Source organism: Crocuta crocuta, unplaced genomic scaffold (assembly GCF_008692635.1).
Source record: "Crocuta crocuta isolate KB4526 unplaced genomic scaffold, BGI_CrCroc_1.0 scaffold646, whole genome shotgun sequence".
NCBI classification, from domain to species: domain Eukaryota; kingdom Metazoa; phylum Chordata; class Mammalia; order Carnivora; family Hyaenidae; genus Crocuta; species Crocuta crocuta.
The window spans coordinates 1,493,354-1,512,720 of record NW_027530851.1 but is presented as its reverse complement, the minus strand read 5'-3'; the positions used below and the strand labels follow the sequence as shown (position 1 = coordinate 1,512,720).

Here is a 19,367-nt window from a genome sequence, read left to right as displayed (position 1 = left end):
GTAATTCGGGGAGCCCAGGTGCTCTGACTTTAGCATCTGACTTTAGCTCAGGTCACGATCTCATGGTTTCTGAGTTTGAGTCCCACATTGGGTGAGCACGAGGCCTGCATCAGGTGAACAGGAACCCTGGTTCAGGTGAAAAAACATGAGCCCCACTTTGGGTGAGCCTTGCTTATCTCTCTCTCTCTCTTTCTGCCCCTCTTGGGATTCTCACACTCTCTCTGCCTCTCTTTCACTCTCTCTCTCTCAAAAAAATTAATTCTTCCCATTGCACAGAGCTAGTAAAGAACGAACTTAGAATTCAAAGCTACAGATATCCGATTTTTAAAATCATGTTATTTCTACCATGTACTTTTCTTGTAAGATTTCTGTCTTAGTTTTGATTTCAATTTCTTTTTAATTTTATTTTTTTTAAGGTAAGCTCTACACCCAATGTGGGGCTTAAACTCTTGACCCGAGATCAAGAGTCACATGCTCAACCAACTAAGCCAGCCAGGCACCTTATTTTTGGTTTCTTTTCAAAACTTAGAAACTCACTTAAAATTAATCCTCAGGGTTTGTAAATTACCAGTTAACTAGGAATTTCCTCCATGAGGTAAATGAAAATTAAGAAAGCAGTGTTTATAAGAGCTGCATTCTAATATCATCAGTGGCATAAATTATTAAAAATGGAGAGGAGGGGCGCCTGGGTGGCTTAGTCGGTTAAGCTCCGACTTTCGCTTAGGTCATGATCTGGCGGTTAGTGGGTTCGAGCCCCGCGTCGGGCTCTGTGCTGACTGCCAGCTCAGAGCCTGAAGCCTGTTTCAGTCTGTGACTCCCTCTCTCTCTGACCCTCCCCTGCTTACGCTGTCTCTCTCTCTCTCTCCTAGAAATAAATAAAACATTTAAAAAAATAAAAATAAAAATGGAGAGGAAACTTGAACCTATCAGTTTTTTAAGATATTGAAGAAAGACATATATGGCAGAACATATTCCTATAACATTTTCATCCTCTGAGAATTTACGAACAACACTTCTCTTAGAATTTAATTCAGTATGTCAGACAGATTTTGATACACTATTCTCCACTAGAACTAGTAAAATAAATTAACTTGAAATACCTTTTGTGAAAAGAGGAGAGAGACAAGCCAGAAATTGTCTTTGAATGAGAACACACACTTTATAGGGCCAAGAAATCTCTGGACACTTTAACGTGACTGAATAAGGAATAGAAGGCACTAACTCTAGTGTGGGGTAGAGCATATCACACATTTTGGCAATGCTGTAGCTATTTCCATGCCTAAAAATGTGATGTCTCAGAGCCATTACACAGCCGGGAACCCCTCATGTATGGTCTAATTGGCAGGACAGGGGCACACTGCATCCCAGCAACTGCAAGCTAACAAGTTAGGTGGAAACTCTATAGCAGGAGGGTAAGAACAATGCAATCCCCACTCACAGACAACCTGTTCACCGCCCTGTCTCCCAAAGCTCATACTTACTATGAGTGGGTTCATCTCTGAAAAAGCCCGAGACCACATCTGTGTAATGTCAGAATGCTTTGTGTCAATGTGCACATTCTGCCAAATAGATAGCTATTTTGCCTGTATAACATCAAGCAAACAGACATTCATTCATTTTCCCATTCATTTATCACATAGTTTTCTTTTCTCCTTTGGATGCTTAATATCCTTTAAATATGATCCAGAACTCATTCAGAAATTAAAAACACTACTTTCTTAAACAGCTCCAATAACCAGCATGATATCACCACCACCTGGCTATAAATAACGGAGTATCAGTGATCCTGTGGCCTCCCTCACAGAAAGCAGATGACAAACTCCTACCCCTTTTCTCCAGGGGAAGCTCAGGTTTTGTTATTTCCAGTGTGTGGTTTATAAAAGATCTAATGTACAATGTTCTTCTATTTTTACATCTGCAAAAATTGTGTCTAGGAGACATAGGAGCTATTTAGGGTGTTTTAGTTCACCGGCCGCATTGACTCAAGGGCACTTGAGAGGCCCAGTCTGCAGCAGAAAAGCCAGGCACGCTGCTTGTTTCTGACACTGCTGCCTGAGTAAGCCAGGTGGCTTGCTAAGAGTGTGGCTTTTCTCAGCTCAACCACTATAAAAGTCATCTTGAGGGGCATCTGGATGGCTCAGTCGGTTAAGCATCCGACTTCGGCTCAGGTCATGATCTCCTGGTTTGTGAGTATGGGCCACATGGGACTCTGTGTGACAGCTCAGAGCCTGGAGCCTGCTTCAGATTCTGTGTCTCTCTTTCTCTCTTCCCCTCGCCACTCACACTCTCTCTAGGCAAGGGATGACAGAGACAGGTGGTCTGTACTGTAACAATGTATGAAAACTAAGAATTGCCATAGGTCAAAAGGTAGCTCACAGTGAGTTGCTGAGCAACTGTGGTGTCATCTTTGAGGGGAAGGCTTTTCCTAGCAGGACCTGGTGAGTTGGTTTCACTGCGTAAACCAAGATTCCCAGGCCTTTCTGCCATTGATTGGAGACGTTCCTAAGTTTGATCTCAGAACTTTCTTCTGGACCCCAGGGAACTTCTAATCAAAAACAAGACAGTATAAGTATGTAGATTGATATTCTGTAAACAGAGACATAATTAGAAGTGCGGTCCACCTTTCTGGTATTGTCCATTTTTTAATTAATTGTAGCAGTTGCACACATAACTTGCAATGCCAGTTATTAAAATAATTAAAATTAGAATGGAAGCAGATGTATAAGGCCTGAAGAAAGTAGGAAAATGCATATTGCAAATGCATTAGATCATGACTGAGGAATAAAGCCAACATATTTTTTAAAAGGTAACTGATTTATATCAGTAAATAATTTGGCTGTATGCTAATTTAGCTCAAACGTTTATTGTTCTATGAATGTATCTATGTAATCTTTATAAAGTTCTATGAGTTATTGGAATAGAATAACATAGTATATGTTCTTTTCTAACTTTTTATTTTAAAATATTTTAAAATTTGTATGAAAGTTGCAGGAAAAATTTAAATAACTTACATTACCACAGCATAGTTAACAAATTCAGTACATTTAGCCCTGATATAATAGTTTTTATCAAATCCACAACCTGTTTTACCATTTTCATAATTTTCTCATAAAGTTCATGGTATTTTTTCCCTTTAGGATAAAACCAAGATCATACATTGTAGGAAGCTGTCATGTTTCTGTGTTCTATCATCTGGAATTGTTCTCAGCCTATAACATTGATATTTTGAAGAACACAGACAGGTTATTTCATGGAATATTCCTGAATTTTTAATTGTTTGCTATTTTCTCATAGTTAGATTCAGGTAATGCCTTCCTGGCCAGAATGCTACAGAAGTGATATTATGTCCTTTTCAGAGTGTTGTGTCTGGAGGCACGTGATGCTTACTTATCCCTCCTTGGTGATTTTTGATCCCTGGTCAGTGCGTTGTCTGGTTTTGCCACTATGTAGTTACTAATTCCCCCTAGAAACTGATAAACAATTTGTGGAGAGACACTCTGAAATCATGCAAACATTGATGCTCCTTATCAAATCATCCCCTATTCCTTTCTTCATATCTATCCATTGATTATTTTTGCCCAAGCCAGTACATACTGCAATGGAAGCAAATTGATGATTTTACAACTCCTGCATTCCTTTCAAGTTTCTTGTTTGACTCCAAGGAGGAGCCCTTTATTTTCCTCTATTTATTTCCCATGTGGACCCATAGATTTCCATTTCATTTGATGACATTACTGTCTTTATTTACTTAGATAATTAAAATCGCTCAGACTGCCAAAGAGGCAGTTTAATTTCTGGCACAACAGTGGGTTCCAGGCACATCTTGTACCTTCCTTGCCGCAACCCTGGAATCCATATTTCATTTTATTAGCTTTATGGAGCCATTTTAGAAAGTTTACATTTTAACATTTAACACAAAACTCAAAGACTTATTCGGGCATTCGGGATATAGTCCTTATTATTGCTTGCTGTGCTAATGAGAAAAAGTATTAAAGCATTCTCTTTTGAACAAATGTGAAGCTCTTTAAAAAATTATGAATTAAAAATAATCAACACCAGGAAATTTGTAATACGACTTGTAAATCAAAGAATACTATGCTGGAGGAGAACATTTCCCTTGGTGTCTAGGCCATGTTCATAGGGAATGACAAGCTAACTACACAATTAATTATTGCTTAACTGATGGGAACAAGTATAAAATCTGTACTTACCTGCTCAATATGTACTGCTCAGTATGTCTATCACTTCGGATGACAGCTCTTTGCATTCTACCACAACCTTTCCTGAATAAAACTTTGCTTTCACCACTGATTTTTAAGCAATCTGAAGTACCACATGTTAGTTTTCTTAATACAACCTTTTATCATATGATCCAATAATGAATTTGTTTCTCCGAATAAAATACTGTAGATTTATCAATCAAGATTATCTTGTTAAGTTATATTACAATACAAAGATGGAGCAAGTTTAAGAATGGATTAATGGATCTTTTTCTGAGACAAGCTATTACACATGAAATGAAGTTGCCATCAGACCAATATTATTTCTTTAGCGCATTTGCAAGTTATAGAGATCATACTACAGTACTTTAAGAAATGCAAATTATATAGCCTGGGATGTACATCTGAGTAAAATCCTGTGATGAAAAAGGAGCAATTTCGAAATGAGTGTTGAGTTTTTCTGTGAGTAGCATTTTTCTTTCTAGAAGCCTTTTTGTCTTTCTGGACCTGTTTCAGAGAAAGCAAAGGTCAGGAATTCTCTTATTTCCTTTGTAGTATTTTAACACATATTTCTAAAGAAACAAATATGACATGGTATGGTATGGTATGATATGATAAATATTATATACTCTTCAAAGCCTTTTCCAAGCTTTTGATGTGGCATCAGCATCTCTGGGGCTAGTTTAGGAGACCCAGGGCTTCTACTTCACCGGTTTAGTTATAAGGTGAGTGAGAGCTGACTGCATATACAGTGGTTTTCAGGGTTACCTTCCAGATTATTCCAACATGTGAGAACCTGTTTTGTGATAGCAGAACATGTCCCAGCATGCTATTGGGCATGTGAGTACAGGATGAGGAACTAGATAGATCTTTATTTGAGTTTTGACCACTCCAAAGCTGTGTGAATTTAGGACACTTAAGCTCACAGATTTCACTCTTCTAGATTACTGAATGGGGGCTGATAATAACCACCTCGTAAGATTAGTTTGAGATTTAACTGAGATAAAATAATAAAAGTGCATTGAATATTTTGAAGTGCTACATGTGCTTCTTTTTCTTACTGTAATAATAATTGTTATTGTTATTTATGTTAACATTACAGGTGTGTCTTCATCTTTTCTGGATGGTCACTAAGTAACTTTGGAATCAATACACTTGGATGAATACTAAACAAATGAAAACCACAATAAAACACCTCGACTAAGAATCTTACTACATCAAGCACTATCAACATACTTTTATAAATATCCATTTATAGTGCTGACCCTATAAATTATAAGTTATTCCCATTTTGCAAATGAGAAACATTAGGAATGGACATGTCCAATAATGCGCCCAAAGTCTTTAAGTGACAAAGCTGGGAATTGAATTTAGATCTGCTGGATTTCTGTCTTCAACAAATGTTGTGTTCAATATTAACCTTGTTATGCGTCTTGCTAACTTGCATTCACAACAGGAAGAAAGCTGAAACATTATAAGAGGCAAGAATTTTCCATGGGCTATAATAAACCCTGAGTGGGCCTAGGAGTGCTCATCAGGTGGACTTGATTGTGAACAACTGAGAATATCATCAAAGATGATCACTATGAAAGGTAAGAGGCTAAGGAGAGGCTGAAAGAGAAAGTTTGCTTTTTGCTTTATCACATGGCAGACTGTGCCCTAGAAAGGATTGTGGGAGGAAGCTCTGGAAAGTGTTGTTTTTCTTTAAAGATCAGTGAGGAAGTGAAGCTCTTCTTTTTTCATTTTGTAAATTAAAACAAAACAAACACACCAACCAACAACATACCCTAGAACCAAACAGGTACAATTTTTTCTGAAAACAAAAGAATTGGATTAACTAAAATCGAAAATATTATGACTCTTATTAAGGGAATGAAAAACAGGGGTGCCTGGGTGGCTCAGTCATTTACGTGCCCGACTCTCGCTTTTGGCTCAGGTCATGATCTCACAGTCTGCAAGTTCAAGCCCCACGTTCAGTTCTGCACTGACAGTGCTGAGCCTGCTTAGGATTCTCTGTCTCCCTCTCCCTCTCTCTCTCTGCCTCTCTTCTGCACTCTCTCTCTCTATCTCTCTCTCCTAAATAAATATAAACAAATAAATAAGAGTGAAAAACAAAATGAGATTAATAGGTTACTTTAGAATTTTCTTACTGTTACATACTATGCTGACTTAAAGATCACTTATTGGGGCAGACAAGGAAGAGACACAACACACATGGTTATGGTGGGATTCGCTTAACTTGCTTTTGTTCATTTTTCCCCCTTACACTTAAAATTTTAATTTATTGACTATATCTGTTGGATTTTGCTTCATGGCCAGTCACACCAAAACTTAGTATCTTAAAGCAACAAATGCTTATTTGGCTCATGAAATGTTGTTTGGATTTCACTGGTTGGAGGTTAGGCCTTCCTTACTCAGGTGTCTTCAAGGAACTCAGGTTGGCCTCAGCTGGCATGGCTTACCTCTTGTCTGTGTGATCTGTCACGTTTGACCTCACTAGCTACATGGGCTTGTTCACCGAGGCAAGCTACAATCCACAAGTGTCTGAGAAAATAGATTCACCCTTTGATGGGAGGATTTGTAAAGCTAGATTGCAATGACATGGGTTTAGGGAGAGAAAGAATTTGTGGCCCATTTTAAAATCCATCTCATTGATCTACACTTAAATATAAATAATATAAAATTAGAAATAAATTATTAATTATAAATACTTATTCTTTGACATGAATATAGATAATAGTTCCCCACAGTTCTCTAAGTTTTCTTGAACTGAAGCCTATGTGTGTCTATATCTTGCGGTTTATTACAGCGCTTAACTGAAGAAAGACTCTACATCACGGTAAAGTGAATGTGATGGACATCTGTTATTTTTTGCAGATGTCCCCTTGTCAGCTTTTCTGATGTCTAATAATGGCCCCTTGTTCTTCTTTTTGGAAATTGTCCGTTTCTCATCCCACGTTCAAAGGGGTAGAGGCGCAAGCAATACATGTTTTTCAAACTGTACCAATTAGCATCTCTTAAAATCTAAATCTGAATTGAAATCACACAAGCACAAAAAGCAGGGCCCTAAAAAGACCTGAGGATTTCTGCAACTGACACCCCCCAGAGATATCCTAGTTCCTATATTGCTTGGAATATGATGGTTTAGCATTTCCTTCAACATTGTGAGTTGGTATCTTCAAATGTGTTTTGCTTTAAATAAATATATTTGTATATTTAACATATATATAACTTACTCCATTCTATGTAAATATTTAAAATGATATGTAAAGTAGAGCATTTATGAAGAGATAAACATTTATATCTTAAAGATATATATTTATTAAGTTTGCCAGAATTTTTCATTTTTTCAGCCACTGTATGCTTAATAATAAATTAATATAACTCATTCCAAAAAGGGATACTATAAGCTCTGAATCCCAAAACCTCCCTAAAGGCAGTACATTCTTTCATTCAACAAATATCTGCTGAGCATGAACCATGGCCAGGCCCTGGTTTATGTGATTAAGATGTATCAGTGGACGTAGCACACAGGAATCCTTGACCTCCTAGAGCTAACATTCTGATAGGAGACAAATGGTTGCAAGGGCTCTAAAACTTCATGGGATATAGGTCACTGGAACCCCAAAATGTTCAAGGAAGTCTTCATTGAGGAAGTAATGGTGAGCTGTGCATTCAACTAAAATTTAGATAACCAGAAAGAAGAAACAACACTATAGTAAATGAATTCCTGGAAATTGGCATGCATTTTTATGAGTTAAAACACTAGTGTGTTAGTTGGTATTGGTAACAGAAAAAATCTAAAATCTGCACTTAAAAAAATGTAAGTAAGGTCGATCTCAACTTAAAGTCTTCAAATGGTTTTCCAATGCTCACAGGGTAAGATTTAATATCCTCAATAGGCTTCTTCAAGACCTGGTTTAAGTATACCTATAAAGCTCCTTCTTTAACCTTACTTTTCCTTGGTTAATAAACTCTAGACACACTGACCTACTTTTAATTCTTATAGCTTATTAATCTTCATGCCAAGCCTTGCCTAGAAAAACCTTCCCCCATCATTTTGCTTAACTAACTCCTACGTATCCTTTAGTTCTCAGCCAAATAGCATTTTCTCAGGAAGGCTTTCCTGATGCCCCAGTTACATAAGATTCCCTGTTACATACTCTCAACATTTTGTATTTTTCCTTCGGAGAAGTTAATAGAATATAATTAAATAATTACCTGTATAATTATGGTTTAATATGTGTTCTCCCACTTGATTGTAAAAATTTTTTAGCACTTTTAATATTTGTTAAATAAGTTAATGAATAACATGAAGCTGTTGTGCCTATTGAGGAGACCCTTTCCTGTTCCAGGGAATATTTACTGTAGAGATTATGCATGTCTGGGAACAAATGACACTAGATAATCTCACGATGGGATTTGCCAACAAGGAACCTTATAGCAGACAGTATAATCTTTTCAGTCTCCCTGTCTAGAGTAGATTAGAGACTGCAAGAGACGTTGCTTTCTTAGGGTACCAGTGAAAATTCCCCTTTCTTCTTCTGTCTATCCCTACTCATGCGATGACTATCATGTACCCCTCCACCTCTACCCACCCACCCAAATGGAGGCTTGCTGAGTTGCAGGATCTGCTGTTCCATCCTATGCCTCTGGATTGTGCAGAAATATCTTTAAGGTGAGGTGGCATTGTGAATATATAGGGAGCAATAAAAAAAAAACTGATTTAAAAATATTAATCAAGTTTCCAGTGGTGGGTGAGATTCCCTGGGAAAAATATTAAAAAGTGTAAAAAGAAGAGAACTAAAAACCCCAGGGCATCTACATTTAAGGGAAGATTTGAGAATAAACATACTGAACGGGAGAAGCCAGAGGTCTGGAGAGAAAACATGGAAGCTCTATGTCATGGAGACCCAGGGAAGAAAATCATTCAAGATGAGGGGCAAAGTCAGTGCTTTAAATAAATGCTCAAAAGGGGTTGAGTACAATTTTAAAACTTTTCAAATTATCTCTAACAGGGAGATCATCGATGACCCTGATNACTCTGAAACAGGCTCCAGGCTCTGAGTTGGCAGTCAGCACAGAGTCCGACGGGGACTGAAACTCGCATAGGGCAACGGAAGGGACATAACAGAAAAACCAGAGTAGCTCCTCAGTAGAAAAACTGAGGCCCAGGTGAACTTGATGATTGTCCCATGTGGCAACACACAGACCAGCCTGGACAGCTGTAGGATTTCCTTTCATTTGTTCAGCACTCCCAATAGATGAGAGGAAAGAAACTGTTGGATTGGTATAGGTCTGTCTTTTTCTAGGTGAATGACATGGTTAGGTGCAATGATGGCCAGATACTTCCCTCTCCTCCTATGATTGTTATTTAAATTATAGAAGAAAATCCAAAATTTAGAAAACAGAGGAAAGAACATACCACATCAAATAAACACACCAGTGGCGTTTTGATATAATTATTTATGTCTTTTTAATGCACGTTTTTATTATTTATATGATGGAAGCCAATGACTATATAATGAGGGGTTTTCTTTTCAAATTTAAAATAACTTTTTACAATGATAAAATTATGTGTCAGGTGTGGAAAATTCAAGTTAGAAATTCAAATTATGGGAATGATGGATAGGTGATCATGAACTCTCATTTTTTTTTTTCATAATGTGCAGAGTGGCCTATATTCTCAATTATGTACCTCTCTTATAGCCACTTGGATAATTATCAAGTACCTTTTGCCCAAACATGATCTTGTAAGTACTTTTAATAGTTTTCCAAATTGTTCTGTTAGACTGGAATATAAAAGCAAAATAAATATTCTCCATATTTAAAGACTCTTCATGCAAATATCATCTCTTTTAGAAATATTTAATTAGAAGAATTATGTTTACACTATATGGTAAAAAGATGAGTCAAAATTAGAAAGTTTGGTATTTTAGTTTTTCATTGTGATATAGTAAGAAGAAAAAAGCCAATGAACATTTGTTGATGTTTTTGTTACATTTCACTCAAATTAGGACAAGGTTCTTAAGTCTCTCCTAATCTGATCTTCTCCTTTTCAACTGACTCTCTACTTGCCTAGAGCTGCATATTGAATTTAATAGCTCAGGAAGAGGAGTCCCGTATCCTATCTGTTAGAAAACCAATTATATTATTGCTTTGTCTCCCACTTGGGCAAACAACATTATCGTATACAGTTGGTCAGCAACTCACTGCCAGTAGGTTTTCTTTCTGTTACTTCCTTGGCTGCTTGCCTTTCTGGCCTCTGACCTGGTCTGTTACAAATCCCTGCCTGACTCCACTGAGCCCTGAATCTGATAACTCTGCTTTCAACATCCCTAGTCACCTCTTGTACACTCCACCATGAGCTTTTCTTTAAGTACCTTATTGCCACTGGGGCGCCTGGGTGCCTCAGTTGGCTGAACACACAACTTTGGCTCAGGTCATGAACTCATGGTTTGTGGGTTTGAGCCCTGCGTCGGACTCTGTGCTGACAGCTCAGAGCCTGGAGCGTGCTTCAGATTCTGTGTCTCCTTCTCTCCTGCTTACACTCTGCCTCTCTCTCTCTCAAAACTAAATAAACATAGGGGCACTGGGTGGCTCAGTCGGTTAAGCATCTGACTCTTGGTTTTGGTTCAGATCATGATCTCACAGTTTTGTGGGTTCCTACCCTGTGTCAGGCTCTGCACAATGTGGAGCCTACTTGGGATTTTCTCTTTCTTACTATCTCTCTCTGTTCTTCCCTTACGCACACTCTGTATCTCTCAAAATAAATAAAGTTTAAAAATGCATTTAAAAAATAATAAATAAACGTTAAAAACATGAGTGCCTCATTACCACTTTCTTAAGGGTGATGGGAGGTCCTCTCACCCATATCGCTTTAGGTAAAAATAAAATTGTGTCTTGGATACAGTCATGGCATTTAAACTTTCAGAAAGTACCTCTCCCATGAGGTGAGTGTGTGTATGTGTTTATGGGTTGGGAGGGGGGAGGGAAGACAATGAGAAAGAAAGTAGATTTCCTGCCTTTTCTCTTGTTATGACTTTACCTTCTCCTATTCAATGCTAATAATCTTACTCTGTTCTGAGGCCAAGCAGAAATGGAGAGAAGCGAACTTTTTTATTTTTTATTTTTAATTGTCAAGTTAGCTAACATACAGTGTAGTCTTGGCTTCAGGAGTAGATTCCTGTGATTCATCACTCACATACAACACCCAGTGCTCATTCTAATAAGTGCCCTCCTCAATGCCCATCACCCATTTTCCCCACCCCCTCAACCATACAGCCCTATCAACCCTTCATCCTTCTTTCTGCTTCCACGTCTTCTCCATGAGTAAAACAGACCCCATACTGATATATCAGCATGTTTCCCTAAAGCCCTCTATTTCTGGCAGGGAGGAAATTAACTTCACCTGCCTCTGTGATCAAATCTGAATATCCTAAATCCCTGGGTTGTTTCCATAATCTAAATAACCCAGATTTTAAAGAGAGATTTACCTTGTAAAGCTAGATTTACTGAATCTGCTGTTTTTACTTGAATTAGCAAGATAATAATTCATATCAGTGCTATGCTTACAGATTTAGAGCCCATCTGACAGACAATAAATCACTTACAATTACTTTTCAATTTCAAGGGTATTTCTGGGAACTCTAAAGTCCTTGATTTCATAAGATACTCATTGACTTATGTAAAATCTAAAATATAGTTTTATGGGAGGTGGTTTGGATGCTGTCCCTTTCCTCCTGTGACTTTAGAAATGAATTCTTTCCAGGATCTCAAGTTTCTGTGAGTAAGGAGGTATTTCTGGGTAAGGTTTTCTGGGCTCTGGGATCATGCCATGTTCAGGTGCTGTGGACTCTTCCCATTCACAGAGCCAACGTTGATTCAGAGTCCTCCCCGCCTCCTGTTTCCACAATCTAAAAATCAGGCTCAAGGTAACTGTAATAGGGAGAAATCACGGCCCAGCAAGCAAAAGGTGGACTTTGGCTCATCTAAGCATCCTTATTCTCAGCCAGGTTCTTGGCCTCTAGCCCTTACTCCTGACACATTCTTCTTAAGTCTGTTCAAGAAAAAGATTTAAGGAGCAATGATCACTAAGACTGTAAATTTCTGTCCTGCCACAGAAATAAAACGAAAAAGGGAGCTACCCCACATTAGCTTTAGACTGCCTAGTACCTAGGTTTATCTGAAACCTGCGAAAGTAAATGCGAGCTATATTTTTTAAATTTCAGTACTGTTTTACTTAATGCAATATATAGCATTATATCAGTAAGTAATCAAAGCCAACATATTTATTAATGAGATACTTGACATTCTTTTTTTGGTAACAAATCTTCAAATTCTGTGTGTGTTCTGTGTGCACATTATTAGTGATTTTATCAAAATGAAGGCAAGAGAAGTAAGTGTAATGGAACGTATGATAATTTATTAATTGTGTTTGTATTTTTATTTTTAATTTTTTAAAGTTTATTTATTTTTGAGAGACAGGGAGCAAGCAAGAGAGAGCACGAGCGGGGGAGGGGCATCTGGCATGTAGAATATGGGCCTCCATTTTTACTATCGCCCGCAAGCTCCATAAATGTCAGGAGTAGGAATGATTACTTTCTCTCATCCTATGACCAGAATCCATGAGTATCATAGACTCCCTCTCTGATAGCACTTACCACTGTGCTTCTTATTGCTAAATACCTTCCCACATTCTCTCTATTCTCCCCAACCTTCCCCTTTCAAAGAAAGAAACACTTACTGACTTTGTAAATTAATGTGGTGTTTTTCTCTCTGCAATCTGTAAGGACTCCCACATGCGTTATGTAGGTGACATAACATACTCTGGGAGGTAGGTAATAGCATATAAGGAAACAGACTGAGCAAGTTTAAGTGACACAACCAAAGTTTAGCAACTAGTCACCCAGTTTCTTGTTTTTTCCACGTCATTCTGTTGCTTCATTTTGGGTATCTTTTAGCAACCAGGAGAAAGGGGAATTCTGGATGCCCTTTAGGCAGAGCAAACAGCATAAGCAGAGAATAGCTTCTCAGTTTGGCTAACGTTCTCTGTCCAGGTTCAGGAAAAATGGGAAATGTGGGAAAGAATAGCAGTGTGTGGACGAAGCCTCGGATGTCAGGTTTGGAATTTTGCATTTTACTCTAATGAGTACGTGCTGTATATTTTTTAAAAGTACGGTCCTACACCCAAAGTGGGGCTTGAACTTATGATCCCGAGATCAAGAGTCACTTAATACATGCTGTATTTTTTAAAGAAAGTAAATGAATTAAAGAAGGCTTACTTTTTATTAATAAATATACTATTTACTTGCTGTTGAGAGCAAACTGACTTTCATCTTGGCAGGAGCAAGGGGAGAAATAAGAAATGCAATTTGCATCTGCCAATATTAAGTTCCTGGGGCCCACATCTTCCTTTCATTCCCCAATGTGGGAAGGAAGCACATAATCCTGACCAGCTGGTCTTGTGGTGTGTACGACTGGTCACAGGGTGGCAAGGCTGGGGAGGCCGGATGGACCAGTTCCCACTTCATCACCAGTTTTTAGCCACATACTTAAATGAGGATGGATCGGTTACATCTATGTACAAAAGACACGACATTTTCCTTCTCAATTCATCTATGATACTTTTATGGGTTCTCTATTTCCAAGGCAAAGGAGAATTACATGTTTAGACTTTTAATTCTCAACATAACAGTGAGAGAAATCCCTTTAAAACATGTGTAAGATCATGTTGTTCTTTTGCTTAAAACTCTGTAATAGCTCTTTGTTCTATTTGGAGAGAAAGCATAATTAAAAAAAATTTTTTTTTAATTTGTAAAAGAGAGAGACAGCGTGATCAGGAGAGGGTCAGAGAGAGCGGGAGACACAGAATCTGAAACAGGCTCCAGGCTCTGAGCTGGCTGTCAGCACAGAGCCTGTCGTGGGGCTCGAACCCATGAACTGTGAGATCATGACCTGAGCCGAAGTCAGACACTTAACTGACTGTGCCACCCAGGTGCCCCTGAAAGCATAATTTTTAAAACAACTCCTAGGGCTTATACAATCCGGTTCCCCATTACCCTCCTAGTCTCTTCTCTCTCTCTGTCGCTCTCTCTCACACACACACATTCTCTCTCTCTCTCTCTCTCTCTCTCTCCTCTAGCCACACTGGATGTTTGCTGTGCCTCCAAAACACTAGATGCACTTCTGTCTCAGGACATTAGCACTTGCTATTCACTCTGCCTAGACATTGTTTCCTCCAGATGCCTATAAGTTCACCTCCTCACCTGCTTATGATGTTTGCTCAAGTATCCTCTTCTCAAAGAGGCCTCCCTGGTCACTCTAATTAAATACAATCCCCTTTCCTCTTTGTATTTAATTTTTCAACCTGCTGTTCATCAGCACGTAGCATCCTATGTCGTTTATATATATATTTCTTTTTGGTCTCTGTTCAGCCACTAGACTGTTAGTAGCAAGGAAAGAGATTTGATCACTTTTGCTTATGGTTATATTTTCCAAGACCTATAACAGTGCCTGATATATACATGTGCCCAACAAGTATTTGTTGAGTAAAAAAAAAGAGAGGTTTTTTCATTCTCTGGTGATTGAGCATAGAATTTCTTTGGATCTTTTAGTTTGTTAAAGAAATTTAAATCTTCTGACGAATCTCTATAAATCTAGATAAATTTCTTCATCCCCCTAAGCATTTTGAGTTACAATGAAAGAGGCTTCATTTGTTCTTTTTTAAAATTTTTGCCTTTTCAGGACTGGCAATATCAACAGGGTTTTAGTCTGACTAAACAAAAATGACATTACTTCTAGGTCATAGAATGGGCTTGTCAAAGCCTGAGGCTTTGAAATAAATTTCCATCTGCTGAATGGGACATAGATACTATCTACAGTCAGAAATACTATTCCCCAATCTGTCTAATTTGTTATTTCTGCTCTGCTTCTAGTTTATATGTATGTATTGAATTTGTGCTATTATAATATTGTTTTATGCTCACTGACTGCTAACTTTGGAAACACTTATGTGCTTCGGTCCAGCCAAATCCAGCGTCCATCATGAATGCTCCCTGATAGGGCCGTGCTCCAGTTTTGATCTTCTAGACATTTAATTGCCTTCAGAATCATGAATTATGTTTTATTAGAAGTGGAAGAATGGGCATGTCTCCCTAAATCCCAATTTCTTCATCTGTTGAATGGCGTAAAAATACCAAACTCACAGAGTTGTTGTGAAGGTTAAAGTTTCTAAACCCTAAGAAGTTATGAAAATATTAGGCATGTCATAATTTCTGTTCAATGTCATGTACTATTTTTAGTTATCATTTTATATGTAATTATCTTATTTCTCTATCTATAGCTTGAAGTCTTTGAGAGTGCTGCAATTCTCATACTTTGTCTCCCTACCATGCCTGGTCAAGAATTCTTTTTATTCTACATGAACAAAAATATTTGTCAATTGGTGGCCTGGATTTGATATGGTGATGAAATGCTGCCACAGTATCTCACTTTGATATCTTATTCATTATATAGTGCTTAATTCATTTTTGTAGTTGTTAATTACAGTGGATTTGGGATAATTTAAAACAATTATGTGACAAAGAAGATCTATGTTGTATACAGTAATTAAAAAAATTACATACCCTTCCTTTTCATTTCTACTAGAAAACCAGTGCTGAATTTGATCAAATGTCACCTGTTATTCACTATTTTAGTTTTAAATGCTAGGATCCAGTCTTTGTAGAATGACATAATTCAGCCTTTTGGGGGCTGGCTATGTATAAAAACACAATGGCTTTAATTAGAGCTTTGAAACAGCTAATAAAAGTGGAAAAGCTTGGGTGCCTGAGTGGCTCAGTTGGTTGTGTCTGACTCATGATTTCAGCTCAGGTCATGATCTCATGGTTTGTGGGTTAATGTGAAGCCTGCTTGGGATTCTCTCTCTCTCTCTCTCTCTCTCTCTCTCTGTTTCAGACACTCAGGTTAGTGGATTTGCCAGGATTTAATCTAACAGGTCTCTAGGGGAAATGTGACAGTATGGAGCAGAGCAAGAAAAATATGTAACACAACCAAATATATTACTTCAAAGGCTACCTTCTGGTTATTAATACAAAGTTGAACAATCTGTTTCTCTGTACATTATCACAGGTGTCCATTAAGGCTTTAAATTTGAAGGCAACCTCAGATTCATCAAGTATTCCTTCTCCTCTTATCTCTTATCTTATCTATATATATTATATTATGTCTTATCTATTATTCTATTGGGTTATTAGTGATGTGTCACTGTGCTTCCAATGATGGCTAAGAGGGCTGGGCTTTCCCTAAAAGGAAGGGAAAATATAACAGGGACACTCTTACCCATGGGCTCCCAATAATTTTGAATGTTTCAGAGTATTTAATCAGAACAAGAAGAAGGAATTTTAAAAGTTACTTAAAAGAATCATAGGAACCTACACTTGCTTGAGCAACAAGGGTAAGACAAACTATTGCATAAAACATTTTGTGCTATTTAGAAAACTAACTTTTTGCAATTCAGTAACATCAAAATTTTAAAAATATTTAATCGTATTTACTTAGAAATCCAATTTTTGATCATCTTTCCAAAGGAAATAATAAGAATTAAAGGTTTATTCACCAAGATATTACCTAGCATAAATGAAGTATAATGCAGCTCTTATGATACTGCCATTAAATGTGACATATATAATAAGTGATAGTGTTAAGAGAGAAAAAAGACATAAAATTATGTTTATAGTATATGATTAAAGCTTTACAAAATAAACAAAATGATATATAAAATATTATAATATACCAAAATGCTAGTGGGGTTATATCTAGGGATAGACAGTATCAAGTTAGCTCCTTAATTTTCCTATGTATTATATCAAGGCAAATACAATTTTAAAATGAGAGATGTAATTATTCCTGTTGAAATTAAAGGAAGAGATTTGCTCTCCCCTCCTTTTCTCAGAACATTTATTTTAAAAAATGTGTAATTGTAAATACTTTCTCTTCTCTTTGAAAGGCTTTTTGTCAGCTCTGGAGCATCTCTTTCAAGGATCTGAGAACCATCTCTTTGAAATGAAAACAATCAAATCTTTCCACCAAGTGAGGACACAGTGAGAATGGACCTGGTTGTCTATGAACCAGGAAGTGGGTTCTCAACAGACTTGAATCTTCCAGTCTACTTGATTTTGGACTTCCCAGTCTCTACTCTAGAACTGTGAGAAATACATGTTTGGTGTTAAACCACATCTTCTTCCCCCTCTTCGTCTACTCCCATCCCTGCAGGCAAAAGAAAATGTAAACATTAAAGAAGCTAGCACCCTGGTCTCCCTCTTTGGGAAGGCAGGAACCTCACTTTTAGTGGGCACCTTGTTCCAAGTTGCAAGGCTACCTTCTGTTATAAACACATGAGAAGTTTGCTTTTTCCCTGGATCAGGCTGGTTAACTTGCACAGTTGGCCACTCCATTACCAGGCAAATTTAGGACAAACTACGTGTGACAAATGGTGCTAACCAGTCTTCTTACTAAGGACTAGTTATTGTTACCTTGATAACTTACTTTTATCTTACCTAACATCTATGAAATGGGTTGAATCACCTTTGCTGTATAAGGGAGTGAGATTCCTTTCTGTTTCTGCAGTCTCTTAGCAGATTACCTGTGATGTGGCCTATTCAGTAATAAAAGTGCTTTCTTTCTCCATTAGTGTTTTGGGTTGGGAAAACATCATGTTTTAAATTCTATTTCTTCAACAATGTCATTTTCTTTCTGTAGGCTTCACATCCAGCACAGATCCCAATCTGGGGCTTGAACCCATGACCTGAGATCAAGATCTGAGCTGAGATTAAGAGCCAGGCACTTAACCTAAGCTATCTGGGTGTCTCAACAATGTCAAATTTTATATAATGAGCTTTATTATGATTGCAATGGAAAAATATTTTATTTTATAATTGGCTTTTATTTTCCTAAATGATGATTTCTTTTGTTATTAGTTTGTAACTACTTTGTTGGTTTAGCCTACTCTAAGCTATAAGCTCCTCTTTGCTCAAAATCTTTTGACTTGGATGCTGTTCCTTTTTTTTTTTTTTTCTGATCTGCAGGTTGTAGAATTTTAAGCCTGCAAGATACGTATCAGTACATAGGAAAAAACCTATGGTTAACTGACAGAGATCACATTCATGAAGGACTTGAGTCTCCATCAGTGTAAAGTTGTAAATTACAAGAAAAAGTTACTCTCATCAATAGCCTAACCTCCAGAAACCCATTGACTCAGTTTCCTGGGGCCCTGAGATTACCCCTCTCCCCATAGTGATGTGGGAAACAAAGGTAAGAAGGCAATGGTAGGTAAAACTAAATTTCTTATAACTTGTAGCCCATTGACAAATACTTGAGATGGAGAAGTATAACTAACACCCTACTGTCTTAATGTTAATGCTTTGTTAGACAGAAAAACAACCTTAGCTTGGCAATAGCTGGGCCTGTATCTTTTGAGTCTTATTTAGCATATGAAGGTCCTTTCGGAAATTTTTCTTTTGCCTTTATCTCCCTCAACTCCATAGTATATAATCAGTCATTCCTCACAACCCCAGTGCAGCTCTTTCTGCCCATGATCCTGTCCCTGTAAAATTGCCTTTTTTGCACCAAAGATGTCTCAAGAATTCCTGATGTCTCCCACCACCGCTCCAAAACCATATCAAAAGGACATCATTAAGAAAATATAAAGACAACATACAGAATAAGAGAAAATATTTGCAAATCATATACATAATGAGGCAATTATATCCAGCCTATATAAAGAATTCTTAGAAGTCATCACTAAAAGAAACACAATTATGAATTTTTGAAAATTTGAATAGACAGGTCTCCAATGAAGACATATCAATAGCCAATAAACACATGAAAAGATGCTCAAATGTTTTGGTTGTTAGAAACAAAATAATCAAAACCGCAATGAGATACCACTTCACATTCAGTGATGTAAATTCAAAAAGGATTGCTAAAATAAAAAAGCCTCATAATGACTAGTGTTTGCCAAGGATGTGAAGAAACTTTATCCTTTGTGCATTGTTGGAGAGATTGTAAAATGATGAAGCCACTTTGGAGAAATATTTGACAGATCCACAAAATGTTAAATGGACATCTTGGCTTGTTCTGGCCAAG

The 19,367-nt window shown here is 37.4% G+C and overlaps 1 long non-coding RNA gene across 1 annotated transcript; it reads left to right on the top strand.

Moving 5' to 3' along the window:
- The first annotated feature begins 5,501 nt into the window (after window positions 1-5,501).
- On the top strand, window positions 5,502-18,401 carry LOC144235846 (uncharacterized). The gene is made up of 3 exons (XR_013336332.1): window positions 5,502-5,812; window positions 17,230-17,427; window positions 18,308-18,401. It is a non-coding gene; the product is annotated as an uncharacterized LOC144235846 (long non-coding RNA).
- Window positions 18,402-19,367: the final 966 nt, after the last annotated feature.